Raw genomic sequence first — 15,346 nt, forward strand, 5'->3', positions numbered from 1 at the left:
ATAAGGTACGTCATCGTATGTCATAGGCAAACGGGAAGAGCTAAATTTTGAAATGAGGGTTTTAGAAAGAAATTCGACATTTAGGTGCACGAAAAGTTACTAAATTTGATACGAACTCTAGATTTTGAACGGATATAGCTAGAATTTTGAAATTTGGTATGGAAATCAAGGTAAGGAAGTGGTGTTGATATAAGGAAATGTTTTTGGAAGTTCGTACATATGTGTACGAATAGTAGTACATGGTACTAAATTTGATACAATTTGGTTTTGGGTGAAAGGTGGAGGTGGTAACCTGAAATTTGGATTTAAGATTACTGTCGGATTAAGATATGGAGGTAGCTGTGGAAATTCGTACTTATGTGTGCGAAAAGTTCTACATGGTACTAAATTTGGAACAATTTCGGTTTGGGTGAAATGATAGAGGTGGAAACCTGAAATTTGCGATTAAGATTATTGTTTGAGTTTAGGATTGATATATGGACGCAGTTTTAGAAATGCTTACTTATGCGTACGAAATTTCTAAATGGTACTAATTTTTACAACTTGAGATTTGGAATCAAGATTGAGATTGAGATAGTTTTGGAAATTCGAAATTCAAAAAATGTGGAAATTAAAAAGCCTATTATTCGCGAATTAGTTAAAATCAGTTGATGCGCATCCGTTTTTGGATACAGCGAATCAATCTCTTTCAATATTTATGCATATTCCGCTGTTTCACTCACACAATGCAAAAAAACCTTTAAGTGGGTAAAAATCGCGCAATTTGCATACGATTTTGTTGCGCATCCGGCTTCAGTAGCGCCCATAAAAAATACGTCTATACACACACATATACACACATTCAAATAGACACACATTCACACACACATATTTCAAATAGATTCTTCAAGGACCGCGGATGTGCCTCCACATTCTATTTTTGATAAAAAACCCATATTACTCGTGAATTTCTGTAATTCATGACACGCGTGTTCGCAAATATCATAATCGCGTATATAGGATTCCATTTGTGTAAAAATTTTTAAAGAAAATCGCGGTTTAATACGCCGAATTGTCAAAATAAATTTTTGACGATTTTCGTATTTCCAAGGTATCTATATCCGCGGTTTTAGTGGATGGATTCGATCTCGGAAGGACTCATTAGATCCGTCGCGTAAAAAACTAAATTAACTAACTAAAGGAAATGAAAATGGCACTTGTAAATTTTAAACACAAAAAATAGGGTTTTTAAAAAAAAATTCATGCATCAAATATTGGCATGTAGACTCCAATTACTAGGATGCTGTAAGGAGCACATTCATGAGATAAGCATTAAACGACGTAGAATCACGAGTTCTATAAATCTATTATGAGTTTTGAATATTACCAATTTTAGGTGGATGCAGTGGATATATCGAAAAATGATACACTAGTATCATGTTGCCCATAGAGTATTCTGTCATTCTTTTTTTGGTCATATGTCTATGAAATGTAAGGTTAAGCCATAAATCGGAAGTGAACATAAAAAAACTTGTTGGCTTCAACCCATTTTTACCCATTTCTACATTGAAGCCAACACAGCTTCCACGAAAATGAATTTCAATGGTCGACATTATGGGATCCCTCCTAAAACACTTCATTTTAAAGAATTTCAATCATACTATATAGAATATGTTAGTCCCGGTCCACACTAGCGTGATTTTCATTAAAAAATTTCATGAAATTAGGTGTTCTTAAATCGAATTCCCCACTACAGCAATTTTATGATTTTACGTTACTATGGAGGTCGATCTAGAGACGCATAATTTCATACAATTTTTTCAATGAAATCACTCTAGTGTGGACCGGGGCTTAACAGTTCGCGAATTCTGAATGGGTGAAACTCGGATTCATCGATTGTAAAAATTTTTGTATTTCGCCATATATTTTTGATCAGAATAAAATTCTGAGCTAATATAGCCAATAATTTGTTGCAATAATTAAGCTACAACGCTATATTATTCCACGCGAGTAGCGTTTTAGCATAGGCAGGTCACGTTCAAAAATGCGGTCCACGTTTTGGTAGCTCCAATATAATGCACAGTGGTGCCATTGGCCAACATTAATGAAATGAAAGTCTAATTCTTGGTACCAAATGTGTTCATAGCTAATCCTAACATATTAAATTTTTATACCCTATACCACAATATGAAAAAGGGTATTATAAGTTTGTTTTGGTAAAAAATCATGCAACACCGCGAAATATTCGTCGGAGACCCTTAATGTGGTATACCATTCTTCATATCTCAACGAGATAAAGCGATTTTGAGATGTGTCTCCGTCCGTCCGTCCGTCTGTCCATAATAAATTGTAAACACGCTCCAGACCGAAATTATGGACCGATCGTCAGATCAGAATAGATCCCTATTCTTATTGGTGATGATTGTGAAATATTTAGCGGGTGAAATGGACCAAAAACAATTTTTTAGCGGCTCGGTAGGTCACAATAATAGTCCGATCAACGCGTAATTTTGAATAAGGTAAGAGTATATCACAAAGGAGAAGCTTGAAATTTGAGATGGCGATCGGATAATATTTAGAGGGATAAATGGACCAAAACTTTTGTGTGAAAATTGTGAAAATTTTTAATATACAGCTTTTATCTTAATTCCTCGAAGTGACATTCCGGACAAGTGAGATATACTTGAAAGTGGAACGCTTGACCTTTCAATTGATGCCAATTATGTTGGTGTGCATGATCAGGTAACAGAGTTACAGCCTAATATATCCCGTTATTTGTTTGTAGTGTAATAATAAACTCGATAGAAGTCGCAATTATACACCAATAGTCACGAAATTTTGCACCGGGTAAGAGTATAGGTCGAAAAAGATGCATACAATTTTGAATGATGATCTGATATTCTTTAGCGAGTGAAATGGACCATTACTTTTGTATGAAAAATATAAAAATTTTATTTTTGGTCGATATTTTAATTCCTTAAGGACATATATATTTCGCAAAGTAGCCTACATATGGAAAAAACTACTGACCTTTCCTCTGATGAGAATTGCAATAAAGTGTTTGCTAGATAACGAGCCTACTGCCTAATATATAATGGGTTCTGTGTAGGGAACCACATTTTTATCCCATGCAACATATTGTCTCTCCAAAAGTTTATGTAACACCACGAAATGTTCGTCCTAGACCCCTTATTTGGTATGCCAAAATTCATATCTCGACGAGATAAAGCGATTTAGCGATGTGTGTCCGTCCGTTAAAAAATGTAAACAAACATAAGGCCGCAATTATGGACCGATTGTAACAAATATTTTAAGGAGATTGGGTTCGGGCCAGAATAGAAATGATTAGTTTTTGGTGATGATCGTGAAATGTTCAGGGGATGAAATGGACCAAAAACAAAATTTGTAGCGGCTCTGTAAGTCAAAATAATGACCCGCAAAATTTTAAACAAAATTTGAGTTTATGATGAAGAAGAAGCGTACAAACCAACGTGAAGATCAGATAATACTTAACGGGTTAAATGAACTGAAACTTTTGTGTGAAATTGGTAAAAATTTCAATATCGTAGCGGTTAAACAACGGAAGTAGTAGTACTACATAAGTGGGTTTCATTACATGTTAGTATGTGTGAATTAAATTTTCCTTTCCTGCTACAAAAATGTCTTTGTCATGCTAGATAACTTTTTGGTCTTGGTCATAAGTATTATACATTACATCTCTGATATTTGATAATTAAATTTTCACAATCATTGAAAAGAAGTTCCGTGGAGAGCGATTGTCCAGGGACAGTGGTATAAGGTATTCCATGGTCGGCTCCGTCCTACTATAGACTTTTCTTACTTGTTTTAAAATACATTTGTTATGGATTACTTCTTACTATACTCCTTGAGAATAGAAGCAAGAGAAAAATTGTAACAGGTTGGATTTCGAGGTGAATTTAGTGCAAAAGTTAGGTGAAAGTAAAATATTAATATCAATCTAAATGAACAACTTTAATTCCAATATTGAAAAACAATGTACTAACTTAATTTTTATTCAGTTTTTTGTTTGTTAATTTTTGGGATTCATTATTGAATACGAGTGGTGGCGAAAGGACTTTAGTAATGTCATTTCTTCAAAATAGTTAAATTTAATGTAAAATTTTAGTTATGTTCCCCCTCTTTCACCCCCCCCCCCCCCACAACGAATTTATTTTTTTAAAAGATCAGTAGGAGTCTAAAGATTATATTTTCAAACCATCAGCTGCGTCTTTCTGTGACTTAGGAAATGGTACCCAAAATACTGAGGGCACCTTTCAGAGTGTTTTTTCATTTTTTCAAATGTGCATGTGATATATTTTAGCTTTTTAAATATATAGAAGACACATTGTGCGGTTTAGTTATATGAAGCATACGTCAAAATGTGTTCCTCAATGTAAAATTTATTATTACGGCTAGAACCCTATATTAATCGACAATTTTCAGGGGGTAAGCTACCTCCAGAAAAAAATAAGTGTAATTTCGGCCATTTCGAATTAATAACTTATATAAAACCTTCAAAATTCCGAAAATCGGGCGGTACCATTAAATGTGGAACCTATCAAAACGTGGACCCAATTCAACAAATTTTTGCAAGAAGGTTTTCCAACACTAGGGAATACCGATAGCCAAAGTGTAGCCAATTTCATTGAAAGATGTAATCAAGATCCCCAAAATGCCAGAAATCAGGGGGTACCGTTCTATGGGGGCCATGCCTAAAGTTGGACCTGTGTTGGTTTTTTGTTTGTTTCTTTTTATTTGTGTTGCTAAACTAGCCTTTACTGAAATTTTCGTAGTGATATCTGCTCAGGAAGTATTTTTGGCCGATCTTCCCACCCAAGTTCGACCACAGTGTAATGGTACCTGCCGATTTTTGGTATTTTGAAGATTGTAGCTAAAAGTGTATACAGAATTAGCTGTAATTTCGATTTGGGGTTCCTAGCGGTCACAACAGTTCTACACCACAATACAGATCCAGGTTTTGGCTTAGCCTCCATATAAAGGTACCTTCCGGTTTTCGGTATTTTGATGATTTTAGCTAAATTTTTGACCGAACTATCTGTAAATTAAAATTTGAGGTTCCCAGTGTTCACAAAACATCTCCACCACAAAATTATTACCATAGGTCCATGTTTTGGTATAGCCACCATAAAACAACACCTTCCTATTTCCGGTAATTTGATAATTTTAGCTACAATATTTAACCTAACTACCATTAATTTGACATTTGGTTTTCCAGTGGTTACAACATATCTCCACTAAAAATTGTCAATATAGGCCCATGTTTTGGTAGAGCCCCCACATAATTGTTTTTGGTTTTTAGGATTTTATGGCCTGTTTCACCAAGCGATTCTAATTCGAAATACTACCAAACTTCAGTTTTTTGAAAAATATTTCATTTATTTTTGTTTTCAATGAAACAAAATTTGTTTACAACAATAGTGGATTTTTTAATCCCTCAGCCTTTAGGCTATGAAGGGTATATACACTTTCATACGGGCAAAATGTGCCTCATCGAAATAATGGTTTTAGACCCCAAGTATGTTTGGACGAAATGTGTTTCAGACAATTTGGAGTCGATTGAGCAATGTCCGTCCGTCTGTCTGTCTGTCTGGCTGGCTGGAGCGCACGATAACTCTCGAAGGGATGAACCGATTCGGTTCAAATTTTGGCTTTCGTAATATTTTGTCCAAACTTAGTTTAAGTTCGAAGATGAGCTATATCGGTCCACTCCTTCCGGTACCTCCCCCACAAAAGTTCGAAAATGTTCGGAAAATTTGTACGCACGATAACTCTTGAAGGGTGTAACCGATTTGGTCCATACTTTGCCCATCGTGGAGCGTGTACCAGACTTAGATCAGGTTTTAATATGGACTCAATCGTTCCACTCCGTCGGGTACCTCCCACACAAAATTTTGGAAAAGTTCAGTTTAGGAACATCTCTCGAATCGCTTTGATTTTTGCTTTAGCAACTTGTATTCACTGCCCTCCATACGACGGTATAAGTTTCATCAGGGGCAAGTCCATACTTCCTGAGAAAATAGCCTGAAAGTTGCAAAAAACCCCTATGACACCGTGTGAGGAGGTTGGAGGGCAAAATAACTCTCGAACAGGTCTGCCGATTCGGTCCAAAGTTTGGCCTTAGTAATATTTTGTCCAAGCATAGGTTAAGTTCGAAGATAAGCCATATCGGTCCACTCCTTCAGGTACCTCCCCCCACAAAAGTTCAAAAATGTTCGGAAAAATTGTGCGTACGATAACTCTTGAAGAGAGTGGCCGAATTGGTCCATACTTTACACATCCTAATATATCTACCAGATATAGATCAGGTTCAAATATGGACTATATTTGTCCACGCCATCTTGCACCTCCCACTCAAAATTTCGGATACATGTTCACTTTAAGACCTGCTTTCGAATCACTTTGATTTTTGTTGAAGCAACTTGCATTGCTGCCTCAATTGCGATGGTAAAAGTTGTTTCAGGGGCAAGTTCATACTTCTTGAGCAAACATCCCTGAAGTTCTAAAAAACCCCTATGGTACCATATGTAGTGGCTGGAGATCCATTCTTTTTAGTATCTCCTCCGCAAAACTTTTGATATTAAATCCTAATCAACATTTTTGTCAGTTCAAACGCCCAAAATTTTTAAAACTCCCTAAATACATGCGTTTTTTGGAAAAAAATTGTTTCAATATACACAAGCTGAGGGTATATCTCTGTCGGCAAAGCCGACTGATACTTTTTTACTTGTTTAGTAATTCGAACGAATTAGAATTCGAATCGTCTTAGTGAAACAGGCCATAAAATCCTCAAAAATCAAAAACAATTATATGCGGGCTCTATCAAAACATGGGCCTATATTGACAATTTTTAGTGGAGATATGTTGTAACCACTGGAAAACCAAACGTCAAATTACATTAGTTACATTTTTGGCGGAAGTAACTGTAACATATCATTTGACGTTCCCAGTGGTCATAAAACATCTCCATCAAAAATTGTTAACATATTTTGGTATAGTCCCCATTTAACGGTACCTTCCGATTTTGGACATTTTGAGGATGTTAACCACAATATTTAACCAAACTACCTGTAATTTGACATTTGAGTTTCCGAGTGGTCACAACATCTCTCCACTAAGAGTTGTCAATATAGGTCCATGTTTTGATATAGCCCCCATATAAAGGTGCTGCCAGATTGAAGACACTTTCAGATACATTTGCTAACCTTATTAAGGTACTTTGGGGTATCACTGGTCACAAAATAATTATTCCATTTTAGTTCAGAACATTTTATTGTGGAGGGTATAAAAAGTACAGCCCGGCCGAACTTAAAGCTTTTTTGCTTGTTTTCCAGTAGCATTGTGGTTAAGTCCATCGAAACAGCCAGATTACTAAAACTAGAGATAGTCCCAGTGTCAGATTAAGGAGAAAACAACTTACAAACATATCATACATATACTGTTACAACAAGATCCTGAACATTGCTGCACGGTGATTTTAGTTTTGCTTCGTCGCGAAAGTGTGTCTTCCAAGTATTACCATAAAAAATTCAAGATAATACCATGGGATCCGTTGAACATAAATATTTCAAAATTGTCTTAAAATTAAAAAAAAACATAATTTTTCAATATGTTCTACTATATATTTCTTCAAATACTTTTAATATATTAAAAAGTCAACGAAGACATTCGCCATGCAAAGCCATTAATAAGCACACATTTAAGTAATTAAATTAACAAATGTGATTTATGTGTTTTACTTCCCTCCACCTGTGTCGGTGCTGGTGAAATTTGTTTACGTTATTTATCTTTTAAATATTTATCATGACATCTGCTGCCGTAACTTTCTGGCATAGAAAGGTGATGAAAGAATCACAACGTACGATGCTCCCTTAGCGAATGAAAAAAAAACAACAACATCTTTTAATTACATTCTAATTACTGCAAAAATATGTCTACCTCAAAATATGAATGTTGGTATATTTATTTTTGCTCCACCGGTAGATAAACGGTGTGTGATGAATAACAGCAGCAGCATTAGTACCAGCAGGTGGAAAAAATCTTACCAAGTACCACATAGATAATTATGAATTCTCTGTGAAAAAAATAAAATATGAATAAATTTATCTTCATGCTAAACACTTGAATTAAGGTCATATTCCTCCAGTTAATGTTCATCGTCATTTTCTTTTCCCTTTTTCGTTCGTTTTTAATTTATAATTAAATTGTACACTTTAAATAAGTTATTCACATAAAAATGAGGTTGTTATATTTTGCTTTAAATATTTTTTTGCATAGACGTATAAATAATCTAACGGCTTAACCTAAAGTAACAAAACGAGATATTATAATTTTTTGGGCATTTTTATATATGTATAAAATATAATTTTTTTTATTTCATGTGTTTGTGCTTTATGAAATCGAACACCGACGTAGCCGGGCCCCCACGTAGTTTGTCGACTATATACTTGCTATAAACATTAGTTGCTTTGTTTTAAATTGTAGATGTGAATTACACTAAAATTATTTTTTTCAGATAAATTATTTTTAATGTAACCGCCACTTTTTAATGTAATTGGACAATTAGGATTAGGATTTAATGACGGAACTATACCAAAATTAAATAAAAAATTTTGGTTAGATCAAAAGTTATTCAATAAAAACCGTCTCCTGTAAAATTTGCTTTTTGTCGCTTACACTTTTTCCCGGGAAGGGCTCGATATTTTTATATATTTTTCGAATGCATAAACAGCTTGAATTTTATTAAAACAAGTTGCAAACTACCAATTGTTTTGGATTATTTCCTAATTTCCGCGAAAGCTTACAACTTTTTCACTAAAGTTATGGGACCTTAGTAAACATATAGTATGTAGAAAGCCATAAATTAACTATGTTTCTCGATATAATGATTAGCGTTTTTATACGATTTTTCTAATAATCAGAATTGTGACCGCCATAACATTTGCGCGCAATATCCAAAATTAGTATCTCGAACAGATTTGAGAATGGGAATTTTTCCTCAATCCATGTACCAAAAATCGTTCATGTAGCGTCAAACAATTTTTTTAATTTTTTACAAATGGAATATTAAAAAATTCTGAATTTTCCAAATATGCACAAACTGTGACATTTTATGTCAATCAATTTAATTAAGAAATTATTTAAAGGAAATTATGAAGATACAAATTGTCAACGATTATTAGTGGTTTCGAGAGAGGCAATTATTATTGGTTTAGTAAGAAAATACCTACATTTCAGAAAGTAAATATATTTCGGTGTTAATTTTGTGACCGTGGGGCCACCGTGGTGCAATGGTTAGCACGTCCGCCTTGCACTCAGAAGGTCTGCGGTTCGAATCCCAGGCCAAGCAACATCAAATTTACAACGGTGGCAATATTCCCCTCAGTAATGCTGGCGACATTTCCTGAGTATTTCAGCCATGAAAAACTTCTCTAAAAGTGGTGTCGTAAGACACGCCATTCGGACTCGGCGATAAAAAGTAGGTCCCATATCATTGAGTCAATATGAATCGGGGTGCACTCATTGATATGAGAGAAGTCTCCCTTGTCCCTTCGGGGATGTTGTGGGAATATATGTATGTATGTAATTTTGTGATCGTAATTAACGACAAATGCTTATTAAGTGGTTGCTACATGTTCTATCATGTTTCAACGCCGCGACTTCTATTATATAAAACTCAAATGTCGTTCGTACGTGGATCAAAAATTCGACCACTTTACAACTGTTTTGTTTCATGATTGTCTTAAAATGTTTATATTTAAGTTTAATTTTTTTTTGTTTTTTTTATTATTTAGGAAAGCAAATACATTCCGATGTTAATTTTGTAACCGTAAGTAACGACAAAACATCTTTTATGCGTTTGTGTTCATATTCCGGTACCACGAGTCTGAAAATTCCAAATTACCGCAATCAATGGTATATAGGTGATCAAGAATACCCACAGCGCAGTGATTGATGCTCAACTCCAAAAACACCGCTTTCGAGCTGTGTCGTTCTATGGGTGCTATGCCGAAACGTGGAGCTTCGCCGAACATTTTCGACAAGAAATGTTTGTTCCTCGACCGAAGACCAAGATAAAAATTGCACACGCTTTTATTGTACAATGTGCCTAACACCTAAAAAATATCGAAAATATTTAGGTATTGTTTTACGGACACTATGGGCCTATACCAACAATTTTCGACAACATAGTGGTATACATCTAATTTCCGAACCTTCAAAATACCGAAAATATGGTATTGTTCTATGGAGTCTATTTTAAAGCAACGACCGATAAAATCATCTTCAATAACAAAATCAACTCTTCTTCTTCATCTGCCAATTTGCATTCGGATGTTCCCGATTATACAATTACAATTTCGTGTTACTATAATTAACTTAACTAATTGTTAAAATTATTTAAATACATTTTTATTCAATTATCGAAAGCCTTCGGTTTCTGGTAGGTTTCAAAAGATTTCGTTCCTCATGCAGACCCGTCCAAAGTCTTAGGAGCTGTATAATTTTCATTAAAAACTCCATTAAAAATGTTGAGAACTTTGTCTACTTTTCTACAGACGTGCAGACTGAGGGACATCGAATTGGCATTTTATGCAGATTAAAAATATGTCATACATTTTTTGTATGTTTTACAAATAGTAGTTATTTCTTTCAATTCGCCATTACGGCAAAAAGTCGTTCTTAAAAAAGCTATATTTTATTGAATATAAGTCTTTTGATCTATACGACGCACCAAACATGCAATATATGCCCGATTGCAATAAATGTTGGAATTTGTTACGGAATTTTGCCTACAAAATATATCGAAATCGGTCCAGATTTGGATGTAGCTCCCATATAAAATGTTGGCCGATTTGAGGTAATCTGATGCACCAACACGCTTTGAATGTCCAATTTCAATGAAGTTTTTAAGTGTGAAGGAATTGGGACTATATATTAATTATATTGAAATCGGTCGAGATTTGTAAATTGTGTGCAGAATTTGGACTAAAAAATTTTCGAAAAAAATATTTTGAAAACCGTTCAGATTTCAGGTCATCGTTTTGTTAAAAAATATCACATGAGGAATAATAATAAAATATTGAATCTCTGATTCATTATTTAAGGAAGTGTCTTTGAAGTCAGTAGAAGTCATCATTATAGTATGCGTGTACTTTTAGTTGGAGAAAATCAAGCCTAAAATTATTAAATATAATATATCTTAGAGACTTCTTAGGTGGGATGGGCGAAGGGGAAATAGTTACCTATATTTACCTTAGACATGTCCTTATCCTCATTATTATTATTGGATTAACAATTTGCAATGCAAGTGGGAGTTACCCTAATAGTAATTTAAATGTCCCCTTTATGGTGACGATATGACATTTGCAAATGTCACCCACTTAGGTGTAGTTATAGCAGGAAAGGATTTAGCAGGAGTCTTACTACCTGCACCATACAAAAATACCATAACATAAACTCCATACCTGGCACTGAATATGTAGAGAAAGCCTTCATATCTGCTATCTGCTTTATGCATTAAAGTATTTTAAAGAATAATTTCAATATAAGTACAGCATTCCATTATATTTTGTCTTGGTCGGGATAGCGAAGCGCACCGGGTTCAGCTAGTAATACATAAAATGCAATTCGCTATATCACTGATATTTGATATTTGGGGAAATTGTGAGCTTATTAAAGATCTATCGTCCAAAAATTGTGCACTTGTACCTCAAATATGCTTGATAATGCAGTTTTGTGCTTTTCAGGGTATTTCGAAAATAGTACCTTGTGGGTATATATTGTGATATCAAATATATATTTTATACCGGTAGAAATAACTAATAATAAATTCAAATAATTCAAACAAATTTATAAATCCCAAAATTATTCATATTCAATTACACACTGAAGAAGATAGTATAAATCAGCTGCGCTAACGGTGATACCCTCAGCCTCTGACCAAAAAAAGAAACAAACACAATAATTAAGCCGTATAAAAATATATTGATTTTCTATAATGAGTTTTCTTTAAAATACGCGGAATATGTAGGTATCGTAATGTGGGGCTATACCAAATCAATTTAAGTGAACTAACTTCAGGTTTTTTTTTCAAAAATTTGGGAATTATTTTTCGGTATTGTAATTTTACTTTGAGCCGGCTGGCGTTTTTGGAACTTTTGGACCGTTATCTCAGGAAGTATGGACTTACTCCGGAAAAATTGTACCGTTGATCCGATACGAATCCTCAAACTGCACTTTTTTCAAATTTTGTGTGGGAATACTCGAAGTACGGGACCGATATAATCCATATTCCAACCTGATACATGACTGGATGAAATAATGAATGTGCAAAGTTTGGACCAATCAGAAAACCCCCTTGAGAGCTATCTTGCGGATTTGCAATTTTCGCCCATAATCTCAGGAAGTATGGACTTGCCATTGCAATTGTACCATCGTAGAGGTGACCCCAAGGGAGAAATTCAAAACTGTTTGAGATGACTCTTAAATTTCACTTTTTCGAATTCTGTGTGGGAGGTACCCGAATGTGTGGACAGATATAGTCTTACGTGATCTATATCTGGAAGGAATAATAATATACGAAAAGCTTGGACCAAATCTATTGCTCACTTCGACAGTTATCGTTCAAACAAATTTTCAGAAGAACTTTTGTGGGGGAGTTGTCCGAAGGAGTAAACCGATATAGCATATACTCGAACTTAAACTAAGTTTGGGCAAAATATTACGAAGTATAAAATTTTGTTCGAATCGGTTGATCCATTCGAGAGTTATTGTGCGCACCAGCCAGCTAGACAGTAAGAGAGACAGATGAACGGGCAGGGCTAAATCGACTCCAAATTGTCTGAAACGAATTTCGTCCAAACATACTTGGGGTCTACAACCATTATTTTGATGAAACAAATCTTTGGTCGTATTTTGTATGTATCCCCTTTATAGGAGGCGAGGCGACCCCATGCTGAAATATTTGTATAAAAAATCCAATTGGACAATTAAGCTGAAAATTTCTCTGTCATGATAGAGACAATTTGTATCATGGGTGGAAATTGTGGTTCTCTACACAAAACTCATTATATATTAGGCAGTAGGTCCACTATCTAGCGGACAGTTTAATGCAATTTGTATCAGGGGGAATGATCTGTAGTTATTTTTCCATATGTAGGCTACTTTGCCGGTATATGCCCTCCAGGAATTAAAATGTGGGGCAAAAATAAAATTTGTATATTTATAATACAAATGTAATGGTCTATGTCACCCGCTAAATAATATCAGATCATCATGCAAAATTATAAACGTTTTCTTAAATCTAAACTCTTACCTCGTGCAAAATTTCGTAACTATTGAGCTATAATTGCCACCAATTGAGCTATAATAGAGTGTTTATGATTACACTACAAACAAAAAAACTGGATATATTAGGCTTTAATTCTGTTATCTGATCACGTACATCAACACGTACATTGACATCAATGGAAAGGTCAAGAGATCGTCTTCCAAATATAACTCACGAGGAAGGAATGTGTCTTTCAGGATTAAATATATAAACTGTATATTAAAAATGTTCACAATTTTCACACAAAAAATGTGGTCCATTCAAATTGCATGCTTCTTCTTTGTCATATACTCTTAACCCTTATTTAAAATTTCGCGTTAATTGGACTATTATTGCGACCTACAGAGGCGCTACAAAATTGGAGAAATAATATGTTTTTGGTCCATTTCAACCGCTAAATATTTCAGGATCATCACCAATAAAAATAGGGATCTATTCTGGTCTGAACCCGACCTCCATACAATATTTCGTGACGATCTTTCCATAATGGCGTTCTGGAATTTGATTACAATTTATAATGGACAGACGGACGGACGGACACACATCTCAAAATCGCTTTATCTCGTCGAGAAATGATGATTGGTATACCACATTGGGGGTCTCCGACGAATATTTCATGAATTTTTCCCAAAACAAACGTATAATACCTTTTCCACATAGTGATGTAGGGTATAATAATATAATACGCATAAAAAATAGACACAAAACATAACATTTTCAATCCTCATTATTGTCTGTTACAATGTAGAGTGAATTTAATCTATGATTATAATAAGCCAGACATACTGAAGAAACCATGACCAGTTAATGCTTTCACACACATGATTGCATAGAAAAAAAAAACTATTCTACAATAACAATCATTTTTATTCACTTATACATAATAGAAAATAATCTAAAAAGAGATATCTGCTTTGTAGTGATGCTATAATATTGTGTTAATTAATCGCTACTAAATACACTCCGTTTCATTTCAATAGCACATTTTAAATTTTTATTTGTAACTTCATTTTAGTTGACATTAGTCGAATATCTTGGGATATGTTTGTATATATTGGTTTGTACACTTATGAAGTATCTTTCCACAAAAAGTGTTGCTTCGATAAAGTCCCGTTATTTTCTTATAGTTTTCTTTCCAAAAGCCCAAAATTTGTACGGTTTGAAGTGTTTCACTACTTTACTTATTACTTACTTAGTTACTTATTACTTTATTTTATATTAATTTTGTTATATTAACATTATAATGTAGTAACAGCTTAAGGTCGAAAGACTAGGCAAATATGAATTGAAATAAACAAGTAAGCAAAGGCTATAGTCGGACAGGGCCGACCATACCATACCCTACACCACTAACCTGCGAGTTAGCTTTCAGCAAATCAAAGTTTCTTTTGGACAAATAAGCTCATTGTAAGAAATAAAATTTTGGAGTCTGCAACCTTATCACATTAAGTTTAAATCTATATATATAAAAATGGTGTAAAAAATGTATAGTAATTCATAAAATGAGAACGGCTAGGCCGATTTCTGTAAAATTTTTTGTCAGTTATTCGTATTTTCGAGGAGAAGGTCTTTACGGAAGAAAATTTTGGAAAATCTCTCTGGAAAAGTCGGAAAATTGGAAAAATCGAAAATTGAGTTTTTGTATGAAATTTTATTCCTTAAAGCGAGACGAAGTTCGCTGGGTCCGCTAGTAACAATATAATAATTGTTCCACAAACATCAGAGAAGGGACAGGGCGTGCACCATGATTCATATTACAGCAATAGTATGGGGCCTACTGTTTATCGCCGAGTCCGAAAGGCATGTTATAAAACACCACCTGTAGAGGAGTTGTACATGGTTGAAATACTCAGATAATGTCGCCAACTTTACTGAGGGGTATTTTGCCATCGTTGGAAATTTGATGTTTGCTGGCCGGTAATCGAACGCCCGACCTTCAGCGTGCAAGGCGGGTGTGCAAACAATTGTACCATGGTGGCACCAATAAGTAATTTTAGA

The sequence above is a fragment of the Musca autumnalis genome, unplaced genomic scaffold (genome assembly GCF_047663935.1).
Source record: "Musca autumnalis isolate F117 unplaced genomic scaffold, ASM4766393v1 scaffold_3, whole genome shotgun sequence".
NCBI lineage: Eukaryota > Metazoa > Arthropoda > Insecta > Diptera > Muscidae > Musca > Musca autumnalis.